Here is a 21,826-nt window from a genome sequence, read left to right as displayed (position 1 = left end):
GATTTGAAACTGTCTGAACTGTGACTATTTCCTAGGTTTGGCACCTAGTCGCTTCATACTTTTGAATCTTCATATCTAAATTGGGAAGGCTACCCTGATGGGAGGTAGAAGTAAGGAGAAAGATGTGAAAATGCTAATAAATAACTATAACTGCATTGCAAGTGTTGGCTGCTATTAGTAAATGACCAGATTTTACATTGTTTAAAAAATACAAAATCAAATTGGAGTTACAATTTTCTCTCTAGTTTATTTAGATTTTCTCTTTAGTTTATTTAGTTGCTTAAAGACACCTGCAGCACACTATTTTGTTTCCCTGAAAAATACCTAAAATTTGAGAACCATTTTTTAAAAACTTGCTGCAAATTTTTATTTTTTTATTTTATTTTTGCTTTTTGGGTCAAACCCAGCAATGCTCAGGGGTCACTTCTGGCTCTGTGCTCAGGAATTACCCCTGGCCATGCTCAGGGGACCATATGGGATGCTGGGAATCCAACCCGGGTTGGCTGCGTGCAAGGCAAATGCCCTACCCACTGTGCTATCACTCCAGCCCTGAGAAAATTTTAATATTAAAAACTTTGCAAGGATGCAAATAAGGGCCTGTACCACACAGCAATACCTTTCTTTTCATTTTTGTAGACTGCTCCATCTGAGAGGATGAGAAACAACAGGTCTCCAATATTCTGAAGGATGTCATTATGGGGTTGCCTAGGTGACTCCCCAGGGCGCTTCCTCAGCGACACCTCATATTCTTTTAGAATCAATAGAAACAAGCCAGATGTGAGACTTATAGGGTGAGACTTATTAAAAGGCACTTGCATCATCATCCCTACAATCAAAATCTGAAAAGATTTGTTTATCTTTCTGTCATTTATTTTTTCAATAACGTTCACCATGCCCACCAGTTGTGATACATCAATGATTAGAGGAGGTGGATCTGGGAGCTTCTGGCCTGGTTGAAAATGGGATAGAAACATATGAAGTAGACAACATTGTAAACAAAGGTTGGAGGTCAGGAAAGGCTTTGACTTTTGAGAAGTCTCAGACATGTTTTCCTGGCAGGAGCATGATGGATTGAGTACATGTAAGAAACACCTCAAACAGCTGGGCAGGGGGAAGACTCTGAAGGAAGGGGAGGGATTGAAAAATGTACCTTGAGGAGACTAAACCCTAGAGGAAAGCGGGATGGTTAGTGCTCCCTGCCCCCACCAGGAGCTGCTGCCATTATCTCTTAGACTAGTTTGAATAGAAGGAGTAGAAAGAAAGGACTTTCCCTTTCCTGTCAGCAGGCCTGGCCTCTCCAGAGTGTCTCTTGCATGCAGGCCAGTGGCGCCCACACACAGGTGCAGCGGTGGCACCAGAAACTTCTGTTCCCTTTCTCCTGACCATCAACCCAACTTTTAGAAAGGGTGCATGATCTGGCGGCCGTTGGCATTTGGGAAGAACAGAGAGGAAAGGGCAGGTGACTTGGGTCATAATTGCAAGGAGCTGCTGCTACAAAGTGTGCCGCCAAGTCATATTATTAAGAAGCGTGTTAGGAGAGTGGGCCTCCGTGGGCTGTAGAAACAGCATTCTCCGATTATAAAGGTACACTGTCACATCTGCCCTCTTGTAATTTCTCTAGAAAGCACATCTGAGCTATATTTTCTCAGATGTAGACAAAATAAAACAACTGACTTGTAAAAAAAAAACCACAGCATTTTCATAGGATTGCTTTTTTCAGATTAAATACATTCATCTTTTTCTCCCCAGAATTTCCTCCTGCTTTCTGTGACACGCACTCTGCTAACTTCCTCCTTGCTTCCTGGGCATTCTTTCCCTGTCCTATTCTCCACCCCCCCACCACACCCCTTCTCCAGGAAGGGACCCCTTCCCTGGTCACCCCAGCTGTATTTCCCTGAGCTCTTTCATCGGTGCGCAGAACACCCTAGATTACATGGAGTGATCAGATGCAACCATTTCCCCTCACTGTTGCTCTCTCTGTCAGTATGATTCTCATGCACTGGACAGCTCAGCCAGCAGCTGGGCAAGCATCAGTAACTTTGGACCAATTTTACTTGGCAAATAATGTTGAACCCTTCTCCTTTAACTCCTTTAAACTCTACTCATTAAACTCCACCTGACTTGTCTCATCCCATTTGCTTTTGCCCTGGGCCCTCTGGGCTCCCCTCTCTTCACTCACTCCCATCTCTCCCTCAGACGCCCAGGTGCTCTACCTGAAGTGCACCCTGCATCAAGGAGGGTCGTCTTTAAAGAATGCTTCTACCGGTCCCTCGCCCTAGGCTTGCTTATGAGGCTGCCTGTTGAGGCCAATCCTGGCTCCTGCCTCCTCACAGACCTTCAGCCTGGCCACTTCAGGTCGAAGGTCTCTGCTTTGTTTGTCCTTGGACCTTGAGGCATGCACTGATGTGAGACAGCGGGCCCCTGGCCCTGCCCTGCCCATTTCTCTGTGATGACTAACCACCGTTTGGCCTTGCAGTTTCTTTGGGTCGCTAATTGCTTGGGAATGTTTTCTCTAACACGCCTTCCTAGCTCACCCCTTCCCCCTCCTTCTCACTTCACCCCTTCCTCCAGACTAGAAGGGGCTCTGGTGGAGGTACTCCTTTGCTTCCTGCTCTCCTCTTGGGCACTCGTTCCTTTGTCTTTGTGATTCGATATCTTGATTTCTCAGCCCTTAAACTTCCCCACATTGAAAGGGCGCAGTTCAGTGACTCTGAGCATAACCTCAAAGTTGTGAAACAGTCTCCACTGTCAAAGCACGTCCAGCGTTAGAGTGCTTTGAACTCGCCCCAAGGAAATCCCACATACATTGTCCTCCATTCTACCTTCCTGGCTGTCCCGCAGTTGCCCACCACCACCAACAACCCTTTGTTTACTTTGTGTCTGTAAGAATCGGCCTATTCCTGGACATTCACACAAGTGAAACAGTGTAATATGGGGCTTGGAGTCTAGGTTTCTGCCAACTTGACTCCTTTTAGCATGATCTTAAGTTTCCTTGAAGTTGTAGCCCAAATTGTATGTCACCTCTTTCTACTGACAAATAATGTTCTATTGTGTGGTTATCACTAGATCGAATTGCACTGTTTGGAATTATTTTTATTATAAATATCCTATTGAATTTTTTGTTAGCACATTTACTGGGGACATCTACTTCTATTTTTATCCTTAATGGCCTCCCCATCTTTTCTTCCTTCGACTGTCTGTCCCTCCCTCCCTTCCTCCCTTCCTCCCTTCCTTTTTTCCTTCCTTCTTTCCTCCCTTCCTCCCTCCACTGTGTTGATCGCATAGGAAGTGCTGAATTAGGTGCTGGGAACATACAAGAGAAACAACTTGACTTCAGCCATTATGTAGTTGACTGTTTTATACCTCTGTCATATATGAGGTTTAGGTGCCAAATAAATAGCTAAAGAAGGCAGGAATCCTGGCCTCAGATTCTGTTCCCAACTCTTTTTGGTGGCAGCAGCCATGATTCTTCTGTTTTTCTGAAATGTTGCCTGGGAGCTGAGGGTTTAAGATGCACCAGAAGAGACCTCGTGGGATTAAAGCAAACCACCTCCGGCAGGCTCAAAACATCTTTTTTCTTGTGATTAGTGATGACTGTTTTTTTCCTGCTCAGGTAGCCTTGGCTACCAGAGTAATGTTAGATGTAAGTAATCAAGTAATCGGTAGGTGAGGCAGGGCAGAAGTAGTAAAGGAGTAATAACAAGAGCACTTAGTTCCCAAATTTCTTCTCAATTATCCCTATCAACTTGATGGTTAGTATTTATCCAACAAAGAACTTTGATCAGATTCATTAAGGGACTTTAATACTTGGGTGTCTCTTGACTTTTTAAAAGATAGTTATGGGAGAGTCAGTACTCGTCACTCACCCGTATTACCCTGAAATTTTTTGTTTGTTTTGTATGATTTAATTTAATGCATATAAAGTGGTGCCAAACACAAAAGCTAGCGAATGAAAATGAGGTGATGTTAGTTGTCTGATTTTTCTGAAACTTTTTTAATGTAGAGAAAAGCACAAATGTTCACAAAGTAAAAACCATTCATAATTGCACCAGTTTGACAAATCCCTGGCAGGAGATTGCCTCACCTCTCTGCACACGTGGATCATAACCTCATTTCTATTTTTGAACTTTTTATTTTTATTAGTGAATCACCGTGAGATATAGTTACAGACTTACAAACCTTTGTGCTTGCATTTCAGTCATACAATGGTCGAGTACCCACCCCTCCACCAGTGCCCATTTTCCACCACCAATGGTCCCAGCATCTCTCTCACCACCCCCACCCCATCCCCTCCACCCCATCCTGCCTCTGTGGCAGGGCATTCCATTTTGCTCTCTTTCTCCTTTTGGGTGTTGGGGTTTGCAGTAGAGTTATTAAGTGGCCATCATGTTCGGTCTATAGTCTACTTTCAGCCTGTATCTCCCATCCCGAGTGGGCCCTCCTAGCACCCTTTACCTGGTGGTCCCTTCTCTATCTGAGCTCTTTTCCCTCAGAGCTGTGGGAAGCTTACAGGCAACAACAAGCAATGGGGAAAGACCTCAAAATAGCTCTTAGGAGAATCAGAGATCTAGGGGAGGATCTCAAGAGGAACAACATTAGAATCATTGGTATCAGAAGGACAGGGAGAAAGCCCCAGTGAAAAAGCCACAGTTAAAAATATCATTGCTGAAAAGTTCCCAGAGCTGGAGAATGGGTGCCCTCATTTCTCACTGTCTTGGGCTTCATAATCAATGTTAAAACCTTTCAAGACTATAACTACCTGTGATTTTTTTCTCTTGGTTTGTTTTGGGTCCCTATCTGGTGATCCTCAGGGATTACAACCGGCTCTGCACTCAGGAGCCTCTCTGGGTAGTGCTCAGGGAACCATATGGGGTGCCAGGAATTGGGCCCAGGAGAGCCACATGCAAGGCCGCACCTACTCATGATGCTATCTGTCGAGCCCCTTCCTTTGGCAGTTTTTCCCCTCTATTTATCTGGCAAGCTTAACCTTGGTTAATCCCAAGTAGCTACTTGATTCCTGATGATATGATGCTGAATACAAAACTGAATGGCAAAGGTTAGCCATACTATCTTCTTAAAGAAATTCCTGTTCCTAAGCAAGCAATTAGTACTGCCTTTTAGCTAAATGTTCCTGATAGGTTTACCTTGTGTTTCACTAATGACTCTTTCAGTTCCTTCTTTCTCTTTAAGTGTCACACACCTCCTTTCCCCCATAGCAGTCAGCTAATGAATAAAATGGAAATTTCATTTATCACAAAATAGTAGCAACTGAATTCCACCTTCCTGCCTCCCCTCTCTCCACATCCATACCCACACTACTTACTTTCTCTTTTCTAGCAGTTTAGTAAGTCCCTGTTAATGATTAATTCCTCATTAACACTTATTCCAATTCCTCTTATATTTTAATCATTACTATCTCTCTCCTCTACCAAATCTCCTCAGAAAAATGGTTTATTATCTGCTTCCTGGGACTTACATTATCTTCAGCTAACAGCACTTTTTTCTCTCCTCCCTTTTAAAAGACTGTTTCTGACCATTTCTTTTCTTCTTTTTTGTTTCCTTCACAATCTTTTCAGGTTGCGGTTTAAAGGTGCTCTTTTAAAGATCATGGATTAATGGCAGAGGAATTCAGAAAGTTCCATATTAACAAAAACTGTTGGTTGCTTCCCTAAATTCATTTAATTCAATCTTTGAATCTCAGAGAGAGAGAGAGAGAGGAGAGAGAGAGAAAGAGAGAGGCAGAGAGAGAGAGAGAAGTACCTGCCATAAAGGCAGGCAGGCGGGGTGGGGGGTGATGGGAGGGAAACTGGGGCACTGGTGCTGGGGACTGTGAACTGGTAGAGGGAGGGGTGTTGGAACACTGTATAACTAAAACCTATTCATGAACAGCTTTGTAAAGATCTCACAGTGACTCAATAATAAAATCTTAAAAAAAATTTTTTAAATGAAATAGTTCAATCTCTCGGTAACAAAAACTTTGAACTTGTTTCTTTGGTTTCCATGGTCAACCACACCTGACTGAAAACCATTTTCTGTGTTGAGGGTCATGCCAGGTATGGAATGGAGTCAACACTGATGAAACTGTTGGCTTCAAGTGCTTCAACCTGTGAACCATCTTCTTGCCCTCTGTTTGTTTTCAGCAGAGCCACGTCACTGAAATATTATGTTGTGCTCTTATCACATATATCAATAACAATAATAAAGAGGGCAAAAACATTGGAAAGTAATATATGTGTTTATGGCATAAACTGTGGTTGCAATTTCTTGGATGAAGACTTATCTCCAAGCTGATCACAATGTATACACTAAATATATGCCTTTATCTTTTTTCTTTTTTTTAACTGATTAGTGGAAATGTGTTTATTATGTTTTCAGTTGATCATTTAATTTTTTTTTATTTTATTGAATCACCATGAGATAGTTACAAGCTTTCATGTTTGGGTTACAATCTCACAATGATCAAACACCCATCCCTCCACCAGTGCACATTCCCCACCACCGATATCCTGGGTATTACCCCCTCTTTCCTACCCTCCCCCTGCCTCCATGGCAGACAATATTTCCCATACTCTCTCTCTACTTTTGGGCATTATAGCTTGCAACACAGACACTGAGATGTCATCATGTTTGGTCCATTATCTACTTTCGGCATGCATCTCTCATCCCAACTGGTTCCTCCAGCCATCATTTTCTTGGTGATCCCTTCTCTATTCCATCTGCCTTCTCCCCTCCCCTCATGAAGCAGGCTTCCAGCTATGGGGCAAATCCACTGGCCCTTGTATCTACTGTCCTTGGGTGTCAGCCTCATGTGATGTTATTTTATACTCCACAAATGAGTGCAGTCCCTCTATGTCTGTCCTTCTCTTTCTGACTCATTTCACTTAGCATGATACTCTCCATGACTATCCATTTGTAAGAAAATTTCATGATTTCATCTCTCCTAATAGCTGCGTAGTATTCCATTGTGTAGATGTACCAAAGTTTCTTTAACCAGTCATCTGTTTTAGGGCACTTGGGTTGTTTCTAGATTTTCACTATTGTGAACAGTGCTGCAATGAATATATATAGGTACAGATGTCATTTCTACTGTGCTTTTTTGCATCCTCAGGATATTTTCCCAGAAGTGGTATTGCAGGGTCATATGGAAGCTCAATTTCTAGTTTTTGAAGGACTGTCCATATTGTTCTCCAGAAAAGCTGGACCAGTTAGCATTCCCACCAACAGTGAAGGAGCGTCCCTTTTTCCCCCACATCCATGCCAGCACTGGTTGCTTTTGTTCTTTTGAATGTGTGCCAGTCTCTGTGGTGTGACATGATATCTCATGGTTGTTTTGATTTGCATTTCCCTGATGACTAGGGATGTGGAACATTTTTTCATGTGCCTTTTGGCCATTTGAATTTCTTTTTTGAGGAAACTTCTTTTTTTTTCTTCTCCCCATTTTTTGATGGGGTTGGAGGTTTTTTCCTTATACAATTCTACTAGTGTCTTGTATATCCTGATTATTAATCCCTTATCTGATGGGTACTGGGTAAATATTCTTTCCCATTCTGTGGGCTCTTTCTGTATTTTGGTGACTGTTTCTATGAAGTGCAGAAACTTCATAGAAGTTTGATGTAGTCCCAAGGCTGTGTTTCTAACCCTTGAGTAGGTCAAGTTGATTCCTCACAGACACCCAAGGCACACACTTTCCATCCTCCTGAGAACTCTCTTCCCTGAGGTCCCTGTATATTGCTGCCTCTTATCACTGAGATCTCAAGATATTATTTAAATTCCTTTCTGTATAAAGGACGAAGGTAGTCTGAAGCCCAGTTGCCAGGTTTATTTATTTTATCAAAGTGGTTACCACTGATATTTTCTTTGTTGCTTATTTTGATGTTTTGATTGTTGTTTGGTTATGTGCTTGACTGAGCCAGGAGAGTGCAGTCTTGAGAAAGGAGGGAGTTTGCGTGTTTGCTTCATTGCTTCATGTCTAGAGCATGCAACAGGTCTTGCAGATTTGTAATTCTTGGGTAAGACACTGTTGCATGAATGAATGACTCAGTGGCTGAGAGAATAGCAACATGATCGTTAACAGAGCTTTGGGAAATGCCTACAGAAGGAAAAGAAAAAAAAACAGAATTCAGTATGATAATTTCTTATCATATTGTTGCTCTGAAGAATCCTTTCCAAGTCTCTTTATTTCCCCTACGTCACCTTTATTGGTGGTCTTATTTATCCATCTAAATTTAATGATCTATTTAGAAACTGTCACAATAGAACTTTTCCAGAATCGTCTCTGAATCACAGTACTTTGCCATCGACATGACATCCAAAGCTCATTGATGTTTCACTTCAAAGAAGGAGCCATGTTTTGTAGCTGTCTTTGTGGGTTATTGTACAGACAATCCAGATATTCCTAAAAGCGATATGAAGATAGGTAGACTACTTTATAGTCATGTGGGGAAATAAAAGCTTTGAGAGTTGAAGTAGCACAGTAGAGGTTTCGCTGAAGAGTTGAAGCAGAGATTCAAGCCCACAGGTCTGAATGCAAAGTTTCTGGTTTCAGGCTATGTGAACAGCAACAGAAAGAATCAACAGTGGAAGTAGAAAGGTGAAGGCTTGTTTGGGGTCAAAGGGTAGCAGCAGTTCCTAAAAAGGCAGCGAATCTAAGGGATTCATCTAGACAGTTGTTATTGAAGATGCAGCTACTGAGTAAGACTGGGAAAAGAACATAGAAACTGGAAGTCAGTAGATCAGAGTCTTGGCAAATCCCAAGAGAAGCAATATTATATCAAGAGTCAGATTTGATTGCTTTTTTTCTCTTGGCTAAAGCTTAAAAATTGAAGGTAGAAAGTTGGATTCTGTCATACTGCTAGCAAGCACATTTGATGAAATTGGTTATAAAGTAAATTTTAAAAAAGAAAGGAACATGAAAAACTAGAATTTTTGTTTTTAATTCAGGGGATGTTTAATTGAAATCATTCTTTAAATTTCTTTTAAGCTAGCATTTTTAAGATTTTGGCAAGATAAGGAATTACATGCATCCCTTAATGTTAAATTGTAGATTCAGCTTCCCAGAGGTTTTAACATTGGACAATAATGTGAAATAGCTAAAGAACAATGAAAACTATCAACCTGTCTAGTAGATTCTGCTATTCATTTAGTCTGCTCTTTCTTGCCAATTTTTAGATCTCAAAATGTCTTAATGTGCTGTACTTATATTTTTCCTAAGAGAAAGACCTTTGTCCATCAATAGAAGAAGCTAATGAAACCAGAGTTACAAATATAATATAATAAGTGAGATCACAAGCTGGAAAGGTTTGGGCTCAGTTTTATTAGTGTGAACAAGAAGAGCTGATGCCTTTTACCTGATAAAAGTGTGAAGAGGAGAGAAGTGCCTAGTTAGGAGAGAAGAACGCGCAAGCTGCAGCCACACAGGACTGGAGCATCTGCTGACTCACTTCCCAGAAGGCAGCTACCTCCAGGCTCCTTTACTCTAGTACTCAGTGGGCTTTTACTCTCTCCCAATTAGGAGTGTTTGCTGAGCACTTTTGATGCATGAGCTATACAGTATCATATCTTAGGCTTCCTGGAGACTCAGCAACAAATTGGAAGATGAACATGACCAACTGACCATCTCCTGGAAAGAAACAATAAATTATTTTTTAAAAAAAGGAAAAGGGGAGGACCCTCTGCTCCTAAAGACTATGATCCGAGAGGTCTTCTAACCCATTTTGGCACCCAGAGTAGCTTCTTAAAGAAATGCATCTAGACTGTGAACTGAGCTAAAATATCAGAAATCCAAAACCGCGGGGCCGCTATCTGTGAGTGAAGAGCTCGTAGAGTGTTCACTCTCAGCAATCAAAAGAAATTATCAAATGATGCCTTTTCAGCGGGCCTGATTGTTGGAGGAAAATTTCAAACAATAATAGTGAGTTCTCTATTGAAATATTGAATATATTCAAAGTATAGAAAGAATAAAGTGAAGATCATTAGCTACTTAGGTGGGGGGGTGGGAGGGGGTTATACTGGGGCTCTTGGTGGTGGAACATATGCACTGGTGAAGGGATAGGGGTTTAATCAGTATATGACTGAGACTTAAACCTTAAAGCTTTGTATTTTTTTTCATGCTGATTCAATAAAATAAAACTTCTTTTAAAAAAGCAAAAAAAGGAAAAGGGGAAAAAAGACCTCCATCTCTCATATTTTCACTGTGCCAGGGGGAATGCTATTAGAAATCATCATGAGGTTAATTCTGTGGTGTGTGTGACTGTTTCTTTGATTCTTCCCACACTGACACTGACCACTGTCTGCCCAAACGTTTGGATAGTGCAAAAGAGGAGGGCAATTTTAATGACTCCCGAATCTTGGCTTTCAGAAAGAAGACTCCAGGTGGGAAAGAGCAGATGTCAGAGCACCCTTGGCTGAGACTGTGGCTGCTGCTGTCCTCCTTGTGAACCTTTTCCCACAGTGCTCACATTTACCTGCTGTAGGTGCTGGCTGGGTCATGATGAACCAGCCTGTGAGCAGACATTGTTCAGAGCTGACCAGGCTGACCCAGTGCTTCAGTGCCCTGTACATGGCCCTTTGAATGCCTGGATCTGCTATAGAGATGACATCTGGCCATGCAGCCCCCTCCACTACTGGAAGCTGGATCTGGAAATCTCATGCCCGCATAACCTGAGGACCTCAACAAGCTGATGTCATAGAAATGCCGACCATCTGTCTTTTCCTCAACACACTCACTCTGGTTTGATTTAGGGCTCAGGAGATTGTCAAGCCCCACTCTTGTTAGCTCACACGAGGTCAATGGGAATGAATCAGAAGGCCAGGATGACCTGAGAAAGAGCTAGTAAGCAGCCCTACTCTGTGAAAAGAGAGCACGTACTGAGAGAGTGGAATGACGCTTCAGCTTTCTGGCTCATCCATTTGCAGCCCCTCAACTTTTCAAGGACGTTCAAACTCTGACTTTAAGCCTGAGGAAACAAGAGGAATGTGTTGTTCTGTATTTTCTGGTTAGATTGAGGGTTTGGGGCTAAACATTCCTCGAGTGATTATTGACACATGGAAGCTTATCTTCAGATTATAGAATTATAGACATGTACTATTATGCCCATAATTATTTAAAAAATTATCTTTAAAAACTTTTAAAAAATTAAAAAATAAATAAAAACTTATTTTTAAGTTACAACATTTATGAAAAATTGGAGGGCCAAATACCTTAAAATAGATGAAGGACAAAGACAAGTACTTATTAAATGTATTTGTGTGTGCATGGCTTTTTTTCTAGCATTACATCCACAAAGCATTTTATCTAAAAGGAGTATGTCATGACTGATGTAATGGATGTTGAATTAGAAGTCATTCTTCATGCTTATCTGTATCTATCATATCTGTTGTACTTTAATAGCTATTTAGTTATTAAAATAAAAAGAACTCTAAAACAAGCACAACACCTAACTCAGAAAGCTGGGAATCTTTAATAGCTTTTATTTGTGCTCTGGTTCTCCTACTTCAAACTGTGTCTTTTTTTTTTTTTTTGCTTTTTGGGTCACACCCGGCGATGCACAGGGGTTGCTCCTGGCTCTGCACTCAGGAATTACCCCCGGCAGTGCTCAGGGGACCATATGGGATGCTGGGATTCGAACCCGGGTCGGCCGTGTGCAAGGCAAACGCCCTACCCGCTGTGCTATTGCTCCAGCCCCTCAAACTGTGTCTTTCAAATGCTGAACATCAATCACTGCTTTGAGTTTTGTGTGTTTACTCATAATTTATTATCATTTTAGAACATATATGCATTTCTATTTGTTATTTTTAAATAAAATAACTCATATTGCTCTATCTCTCGGCATTATGGTTTGCAATACAGATACTTAGAGTACATCATGTTTAGTTCTTTATCTACTTTCAGCACACAGATCTCATCCAGAATAATCACTTTCAACTATCATTGCCACCCATAGTGGTCCCTTTTCTATCTCAACTGCCTTCTCCCCCAGCACTTAAAACAGACTTGCAACTGTGGAGCAATTCTCCTGGCCCTTGTTTCTACTGTTCTTGGGTATTACTCTCATATTATATGTGCAATCATTCTATGCCTGTCTTTGCCTGTCTTAATATTTTTATTGATATGATACATTTCTATATTTACTTCATCAGGTATATATTAGACTGCTCATGATGGAAGAAGTGTTTGGTTCACATCTTTTTTTTTTTTAGTTTTAATTTTTATTTTATTGAATCACCATTAAAAAAGTTACAAAGCTTTCAGGTTTAAGTTTCAGTCATATAATGATCAAATTCCCATCCCTTCACCAGTGCACATGTTCCACCACCAAGAACCCCAATATACCCCCCTCCCCCACCTCCCCAACCTGAGTGGCTAATGATCTTCACTTTACTCTCTATACTGTGAGTACATTCAATATTTCAACAGTGAACTCACTATTATTATTTAGGATTTTCCCCCAACAACCAAACCTGCTGAAAAGGTATCATTTGATAATTTGTTTTCCATTGCTGAGAGTGAAGAATATATGAGCTTGCGTGGCCGCTGTTGTGGCCATGTGGTTTTGGATTTCTGATATTTTAGTAATTAAGTCCAGAGAGATTTCTGCCAGAAGTCAAAGAAAGACAAGGCCGAGAGAGAAAAACCTTTACCCTCCCTGGGAAGCCTGGAGTTGTAGCTCAGTTCACAGTCTAGATGCATTTCTGTAAGAAGCCGCTGAGTGCCAAAAGTGATTAGTAGCCCTCCAGCATCATAGTCTTTAAGGAGCAGAGGAGACGTTTCGAGTGTGTGGCCGCTCCAGTTCTTGTCTGGGTGGGGAGCTTGCCGGTAACACCCCCTTTCCCGAGATCTCTTGTGTGCCACGTCACTGTAATCTCGTACCTCTAGTTAACGGGGTCTGGAAGATGGCAGTCGTCACATGAGTGCCACCACTGCCGCTGCCATTCCCATAGAAAGAAGAGGCCAGGAGAGAAAAAAAAAAAAAAAACCTTTCCCCTCCCTGGGCAGCCTGGGGTTGTAGCTCAGTTCACAGTCTAGGTGCATTTCTGTAAGATTGGCTCACATCTTGTAGGATCTAGGACAGAGGATAGTAGATATATGTTCTCAAAATAGATATATCATCCTTAGGGACTTTAGTCTGAGCTTCTGAAAAAAATAAAATTAGCTTACATGTTCTTTCATTTTAGCACTAGAAATAGGTAATGTGAGTAAATACTTCCCCAAATTACCAGACTCCCTTATGTGCCTTTTTTAATGTAAGAAAAAATTACTACTCATATTTATTTTTGAATTTGTTTCAGAACTAGCAGGGGAAGAGCAGGCTTTTTGTGTCTATTAGGTAATAGCTTGCAGAGCAGACAGCCCAGAACCTGTGGCACCGCCTCCCTCCCTTCAATAGCGGTCTCTTAGCAAACAGGATTCTGCTAAAGAGGAAGATAAATGTGGAATAGGACGAAAAAATCTAATTTCAGGGAGGGGGATTAAAATTTTTCTGCTCAAAACAGGAATGTTTTTTGCTTTTAGGGGGATCACACCTGGTGATGCACAGGGGTTACTCCTGGCTTTGCACTCAGGAATTACTCCTGGCAGTGCTTGAGGGACCATATGGGATGCCGGGGATCGAACTCGGGTTGGCCGCGTGCAAGGCAAATGCCCTACCTGCTGTGCTGTCACTCCAGCCCCGGGTGGAACAATTTTTAATCTTTTTCACATTGTTTAGTCGTTAGATTGTTTAATCTAACGACTAAACAATGGAAGCAAATTTATGGAGCTGACTGGAAGCAAATTTATGGAGAAAACTCTTCGGCAATCTCCAGCATCTTTCCCTTCCCTCTCTCCTCTCCTATCTTTTTTCTTTGCTACATATACAAAAGACAAAATGAGGTATCTGTTAAAGTTGGTTTCGATCAGGAAGCAGCAAACTGTTGTATACAGAGCGCGCTATGCACATACAAGGATTAGGGGGAAACATTTCCAAATGAAATATAGAAGCAATGAGGAAACTATTTTATTGCCAAGAGCTTAAAGCCATTTTGGCTGTTTGAGGTTGGTTTGCTCCTGTAAATGAGACCTTGACAGGCTTCTGTTCTGCTTTGCTTTAATCACCAAGGCATTAGAGGCTCTTCAGTCTAAGGGTCCGAAGGTTTAATTCAATTAACAGTATACTTGCATACACACAGAGATATATTTTCCAACGCATACAACCATTAAACACTGACTTTTAATACACATGGGTGTCTTCTTCTAGCCTCTTACCACATTTCAGTTGATGAAAAAAAATTCTCAACAGGAACTACTCCTGTGTGCCAGGATATTTGAAGTTGTGTCTGTGGATCAGCAATGAATTTAGTTTAAGATTTAAATGTATCTATTTGTCTTTAAGGTTTAACAATTAGATTTTATGGGGCTGGAATGATAGTACAATGGGTAGGGCATTTGCCTTGCATGTGGCTAACCTGGGTTCGATTCCCAGCACCCCATATGGTCCCCCTAGCACCACCAGGAGTGATTTCTGAGTGTAAAGCCAGGAGTAACCTCTGAACATTGCTGAGTATGGCCCCAAATAAATTTAAAAAATAGCAGATTTTAACTCTGCAAAGAATAACCATTAATTTGCCTGTAATGAAGACACTTCAAAAAGGTATTTGCAACCCACCCTCTTTCGTTTTTTCATTTGAGGATGTAGAGAGGGTTGGAGAGAAAGTTGGAGAGACGGTGAAGGTGGGCTAGAGGAGAAAGAGTGGTGACAAAGGAAAAGAAGGTGTTGCAGTAAAAGCACCACAGGGAGAGTCAGGAGAAGAGGGGAGATGTGGGGGTGAGAGGTGAGGAGGAACAGGCGCCTGAAAGGCCTGGAGTCCAGACTCCAGCATGTGGGCCAGCGGCTGAGCACTTGCCTGGCGTGAGAGCCTGCCTGAACTCCATCCCTGGCACCACCCTCACAGTGGAGAGCAACCCTGCAGGCATTGACTTGTGATCCTGGCACCACAACAGGAATGTAACCCCTGTACATGGCCACAATGACGGGCGGATATTCAGAGGCCAATGAACAAAGAATAAGTAGCTAAGAGTTTCACATGATCACACTTTTCTACTTCAGAGCTACAGATGCAGGGAAATGCACCTGTTTTGGTATGCAGGCATTATCCAGATGTTATTTGTATAACATTTTACTTTGAAAAGGTGTTGATAATGAATATAATTTGAAATAAGATGACAGTGAATACCTGCATTCCTACCACAGTTTTGCCATCAGTAGTTTACTGTATTTACCCCCGGCAACACCTACTCATCTCTCCGTCCTCTGGCCATTTATTAACCCTAACTTGGGGATGATTTCAGAGTAAATTACCACCAGGAGACTTAACCTCATGAGTAGAATACTTCTTGACAGTTTTTAATTTTGTATGGAGCTTATATACAATCAAAAGCACAGATCTGGGAGATAAGCTATTTTGACAAATATAGACATCTTTAAAACAAGGCATTTATTTAGGTCCAGAACATTTCCCTCACCTCAGGGACATCCTTTCTGCACTTTCTCAATCATTCACTGGATGACCAGGGCAGCCACTGGATGACCACACTTCCCGCTTCCCGGTTGTTTGAGTCACTAAATGTTTATGCCTCTTTCCTCATCTACTTATTTTTAGTTCTCCTTACACCTTTGATTTATTGGATATCAAATTTTATAGTCATCAGTTTTACTTGAACTTAAAAAGCCAACCCTATCTTCTAAATGAAGCCTGAAATATAAACTTTTAACAACATAAATAAACTATTTACCTATAATATTTGAGTTCTTCATTTAAAATATACAATGATGTGTAAGATATTATATAAACTATTATAAGCTTTTCCATTTTTACAATTTGCTAAATAAACTATTTTATTTTTGTTTTCTTCAGGGCCACACCAGGAAGTGCTCAGGGCTTACTCCTGGCTCTGCACTCAGAGATCAATCCTAGAGGGGTTGGGAGACCAATCAAGACTTTTACAACTTCTGGGGCTGGAGTGATAGCACAGCGGGTAGGGCATTTGCCTTGCACGTGGCCGATCCAGGTTCAACTCCCAGCATCCCATATGGTCCCCTGAGCACCGCCAGGAGTAATTCCTGAGTGCAGAGCCAGGAGTAACCCCCATGCAACACTGGGTGTGATCCAAAAAGAAAAAAAAAAACTTTTACAATTTCTAGTGTTTGTGTTGCTATGTCTTATCCCCAGGGAGAATCACAAATTCTGAATTAAAATTATTTCTTTTCTTTCCTAGTATTTCAAGAAGTAATTCCTAGATAAGTTTTAGTTCCTTTCTACTATTAAATAACTTTTCAAACAACAAAATAAGTGCCACAAAACAAGAGAACCTAAAAGAAATGAAATGGACAAATTCCTTGATTCCTACAATCTCCCAAGACTGAACAAAGAAGACTTGGAATACCTGAATAGACCCATTAATATTAAGGAAATCGAAACTGTAATCAAAAGTCTCCCCAAAAACAAAAGCCCAGGTCCAGACGGATTCACTGGAGAATTCTTCCAAACATTTAAAGAAGACTTGTTGCCAATTCTCCTCAAGCTTTTCCAGGAAATTGAAAAGACAGGAACCCTTCCGAACAGTTTCTATGAGGCACATATCTCCCTAATACCAAAAGCAAACAAAGACACCACTAACAAAGAAAACTATAGACCAATATCTCTGATGAACACCAATGCGAAGATCCTCAACAAAATACTAGCAAATAGAATTCAACAACTCATCAAAAAGATCATACACCATGACCAAGTGGGATTCATCCCAGGGATGCAAGGATGGTTTAACATTCGGAAATCAATCAACATAATTTATCATATCAACAAAAATAAAGATTAAGAACCATATTATCATATCAATAGATGCAGAGAAAGCATTTGACAAGATCCGACACCCATTCATGATGAAAACTCTCACCAAAATGGGTTTTGGAGAACTTTCCTCATGATAGTCAAAGCCATCTACAACGAACCTATGGCAAGCATTATCATCAATGGGGAAAAACTAAAGGCCTTTCCTCTAAGATCGGGGACAAGACAAGGATTCCCACTCTCACCACTTCTCATTAATATAGTACTGGAAGTACTAGCAATAGCGATTAGGTAAGAAAAAGATATTAAGGGGATTCAGATAGGAAAGGAAGAAATCAAGCTCTCACTATTCGCAGACGATATGATGCTATATCTAGAGAAGCCTAAAAGCTCTAGTAAGAAACTCTTAGAAACAATTAACCTGTACAGTAAAGTCGCAAGCTATAAAATCAATACCCAAAAATCCATGGCCTTCCTATATGCAAACAATGAGACAGAGGAGAGGGACATGAAAAAAGCAATCCCGTTCACAATCATGCCCAGGAAAATCAAATTCCTTGGAATCAGCTTACCTAAAGAAGTAAAGTACCTCTACAGAGAAAACTATAAAACGTTACTCCATGAAATAAAAGAGGATATGAGGAAATGGAAACATATCCCCTGCTCATGGATAGGGAGAATCAACATTGTCAAAATGGCAATACGCCCCAAAGCATTATACAGATTTAATGCAATCCCTATAAGGATACCCATGACATAATTGATATGGAACAATAAACGCCCACGGATAGCTAAAACAATTCTTGGGAAAAAGATGATGGGAGGCATCACCCTCCCCAACCTTAAACTTTACTACAAAGCAGTAACAATTAAAACAGCATGGTACTGGAACAAAGGCAGACGAATGGAACAGAAAGGAATATCCCTACACACAACCCCAAATATATGATCATCTAATCTTTGATAAGGAGGCAAGAAATGTGAAGTGGAGCAAGGAAAGTCTCTTCGACAAATGGTGCTGGCATAACTGGACAACCACATGCAAAAGAATGGACTTAGACCTTGACCTGACACCATGCACAAAAATCAGATCAAAATGCATGAAAGACCTCAACATCAGACCACAATCCATAAGGTACATCGAAGACAAGGTCGGGAAAACCCTTCACGATACTGAAGCTAAAGGTATCTTCAAAGATGACACAGAACTAAGCAATCAAGTAGAAACAGAGATAAACAAATGGGACTATATTAAACTAAAAAGCTTCTGCACAGCAAAAGACACAGTGACCAGAATTCAAAGGCAATCTACAGAATGGGAAAGGATATTCACCCAATACCCATCTGATAAAGGGTTGATATCAAGGGTATATAAAGCACTGGTTGAACTCTACAAGAAGAAAACATCCAACCCCATCAGAAAATGGGCTGAAGAAATGAACAGAAACTTTTCCAAGGAAGAGATATGAATGGCCAAAAGGCACATGAAAAAATGCTCTGCATCACTAATCATCAGGGAGATGCAAATCAAAACAACCATGAAATACCACCTCACACCACAGAGAATTGGCACACATCCAAAAGAACAAAAGCAATCGCTGTTGGAGAGGATGTGGAGAGAAGGGGACCCTTCTCCACTGCTGGTGGGAATGCCAACTGGTCCAGCCCCTTTGGATAACAATATGGACGATTCTCAAAAAAATTAGAAATTGAGCTTCTATTTGATCCAGCAATACCACTTCTGGGAATATATCCTGGAGAAACAAAAAAGTATAGTCGAAATGATATCTGCACTTATATGTTCATCGCAGCACTGTTTACAATAGCCAGAATCTGGAAAAAACCCGAGTGTGGAGAACAGATGACTGGTTAAAGAAACTTTTGTACATCTATACAATGGAATATTATGCAGCAGTTAGAAAGGATGAAGTCATGAACTTTGCATATAAGTGGATCAACATGGAAATTATCATGCTAAGTGAAATGAGCTAGAAAGAGAGGGACAGACATAGAAAGATTGCACTCATCTGTGGAATATAGAAAACAGACTAGGAGACTAATACCCAAGAATAGTAGTATATAATCCAAGAATAGTAGTATATAATACCAGGAGGTTGGCTCCATAGCTTGGAAGCTGGCCTCACACACTGAGGGAAAGTCATCCCAGATAGAGAGGGGAACACCAAGTAATATGTGATTGGAGATCCTGTGAGGGAAGGGAGATTCGTGCTGAAAGTAGACTAGAGACTGAACAGGATGACCACTCAATACCCTTACTTGGAACCACAACACCCAAAAGGAAAGAGAGATATCAAATTGGAATGCCCACTACAGAGGCGGGGTGGCGTGGAGGGGATGGGACTGGGGGTGGGTGGGAGGGATATTGGGTTCATGGGTGGTGGAGAATGGACACTGGTGGAGGGATGGGCTCTTAAACATTACATGAGGGAAAAACAAGCACGAAAATGTGTGAATCTGTAACTGTACCCTCACTGTGATTCACTAATTAAAAAATCAACAAATTTAAAAAAAACAAAATAACTTTTAAATAACAAAAATTAATGTCTGTCTAGGATCTGAGAAATAGTACAGTCGGTAGGGTGTTTGCCTGGCACACAGCCAACCTAGACTCAATCCCTAGCACCCTAGATGGTCCCGAGTCCCTCACAAGTGATTCCTGAGCACCACCGGGTATGGCTCAAAAACAAATACAAAAAGTTAATACCTGTATACTATAATAATACAGATAAAAGTCCAAAGCACAAAGTTTAAAAAAGCAGTCAAGCTGATCCCATGACCCAGAGGTAGGGATCATGGGTTAAAATCCATATATTATCTTCCTCCAAGATTGATTTCAGTGTAACTGTTGCCAAACTGTTCGTGGAATCTTAAGGCCTCAATCTGTTAGGCCTACGTAATGAAAAAATATATATGAAAACAAAATAAGAAACTTCTCATTTTAAATACCTTTTTATTTCATAAAGCTCCTTTATAAATTTATCAATGTATATATGTTTAATACATCAATACTGCTATGTCTACCACTGTTATATTCTATCAAAAATGCTATTTTTTAAAGATGGGTTTGGGTGGGGGCCGGAGAGATAGTACAATGGATAGGGTGTTTGCCTTGCATGTGGCCAACCCGGGTTCAATCCCCAGTATCCCATATGGTCCCCCCAGCACTGCCAGGAGTAATTCCTGAGTGTTGAGCCAGGAGTAATCCCTGAGCATTGCTGGGTATGACCCAAAAAGAAAAAAAATGGGTTTGCGTGGATCGGGCTGGTGGGAAAAGTCTGAAGGATGGATGTGTATCTCTGTGTGACTGCTGACAGCTTCGAGCTAAAGCAACCTCACAATACTTTGGAAACATGTAGAGCACTTTAGAGACATTTATAGAAGGGTTCACTCTTCTTCCCAAAGCCCAGTGTCTGTGATAGGAGAGAGAAGGAATGGGTGTGCCCCGAGGCAGTACCCTGGTCTTGAGGTCTGTGGGAAGCCCGGGGCATCTCCATGTGGCTTGGTAGGAAGCAAATGCGGACAGATTAGAGAGAGTTGTCATGGGAGCGGACTGTGAGAATGCAGCGTTGAGCTGGATTACAACCTTACTCCCCTTCGGCAAATGCTTTGAATCAGAGCCATTTTCCCATAAGCAACCTGGCTGTGAAGAGTTTGATTTTTGTTCTTGTTTTCTACCTTGTATTGTAATTTAAAATATACAATGAATCATCATTGTTGTAACCACCGCCAGGAATTACCTTTCCTTTGCTCTTTTTTTTTTTTTTTTTTTGCTTTTTGGGTCACACCTGGCAATGCACAGGGGTCATTCCTGGCTCATGCACTCAGGAATTACCCCTGGTGGTGCTCAGGGGACCATATGGGATGCTGGGATTCGAACCCGGGTCAGCCGAGTGCAAGGCAAACGCCCTACCTGCTGTGCTATCGCTCCAGCCCTGCTCTTGATTCTATAAATTTGGATTCTTGAAGCACATCTTAACTTCATTCTCCAATTATGAATTGGTAACTAGTAATTGATGATTGTAGGATGACATTGCTTTTCCTTTCCCCTTTGCAACAAAGAGCTTAGGTTTATCCCAATCACACCCATCAAGGTGCTCCCGAGTCACTCCCATTCCTTTGTCTATCTATAACCACTTCTCTATGCTCTCTTCCCCAAACAGTTAATCAGCTCTTCCCCCTAATGAGACTCTGTTAATTTGTAAGGTTAGATCTTTCTAGGACACTGAACTTGTAAGTTAATATTGCCTTTCTCCTCTCCTTGTGTCTTTTGAATAGTTTACTTTAAAGCAACGTCCCTTTTGTATAGACACAAGAAGACAGTATTATGCTTTCGTATCTTGGGACTTAAATGGCTTTGAATATTATTCATTCCCGGACATCTGCTTTCTTGACTGTTAAGCCTCAGTTGCCCTCAGTTCCTAGCATCCCAAAAGCAGGGTCCCAACCAGGGACGGGACAGACCCAGGGCAAGCGGTGAGTTATGTGTTACCCTGGCATCGAGATGGGCCTGGCCAAAGTACCTAATTCTTAACTATAAGTTAAAAGCTAGATCATGGACAAATGCTGTCATGACCCAAAAATAACGACAAGACTAGGACTCTGCTAGGGATAGGAAAGACTAATCTGGCCTGAGCTCTGTAGTCTGAGATCGAGATGGCCCCAGGAGAACAATTCTATAAGCTTAATGCATTTCTTACTGTGTCCATACAAAATGATTAATATTATGAGTGCTTATATGTTTGGTGGACAAGGAGAGGAGAAACACACTCATGGGATTTGCCCTTGGATGGGTCATCCTGCTGAAAGAGAATCTGTCCTAGAAGCAGCATCCCCTGAGGGAAAGAACTTTAACCCTATTGATTGTGACCACACCTACATGTAAGTTCCAACCCCCTCATGCTGGGGGTGGGGGGCGGCATTTAACTAGGCTGTAAGAGTGAGTGGGGCAAGATCCAGAGCGAGAGAGATGGAGAGCAGGGAG

Source organism: Sorex araneus, chromosome 3 (genome assembly GCF_027595985.1).
Source record: "Sorex araneus isolate mSorAra2 chromosome 3, mSorAra2.pri, whole genome shotgun sequence".
Taxonomy (NCBI): Eukaryota; Metazoa; Chordata; class Mammalia; order Eulipotyphla; family Soricidae; genus Sorex; species Sorex araneus.
This window is presented reverse-complemented; position numbering follows the sequence as displayed.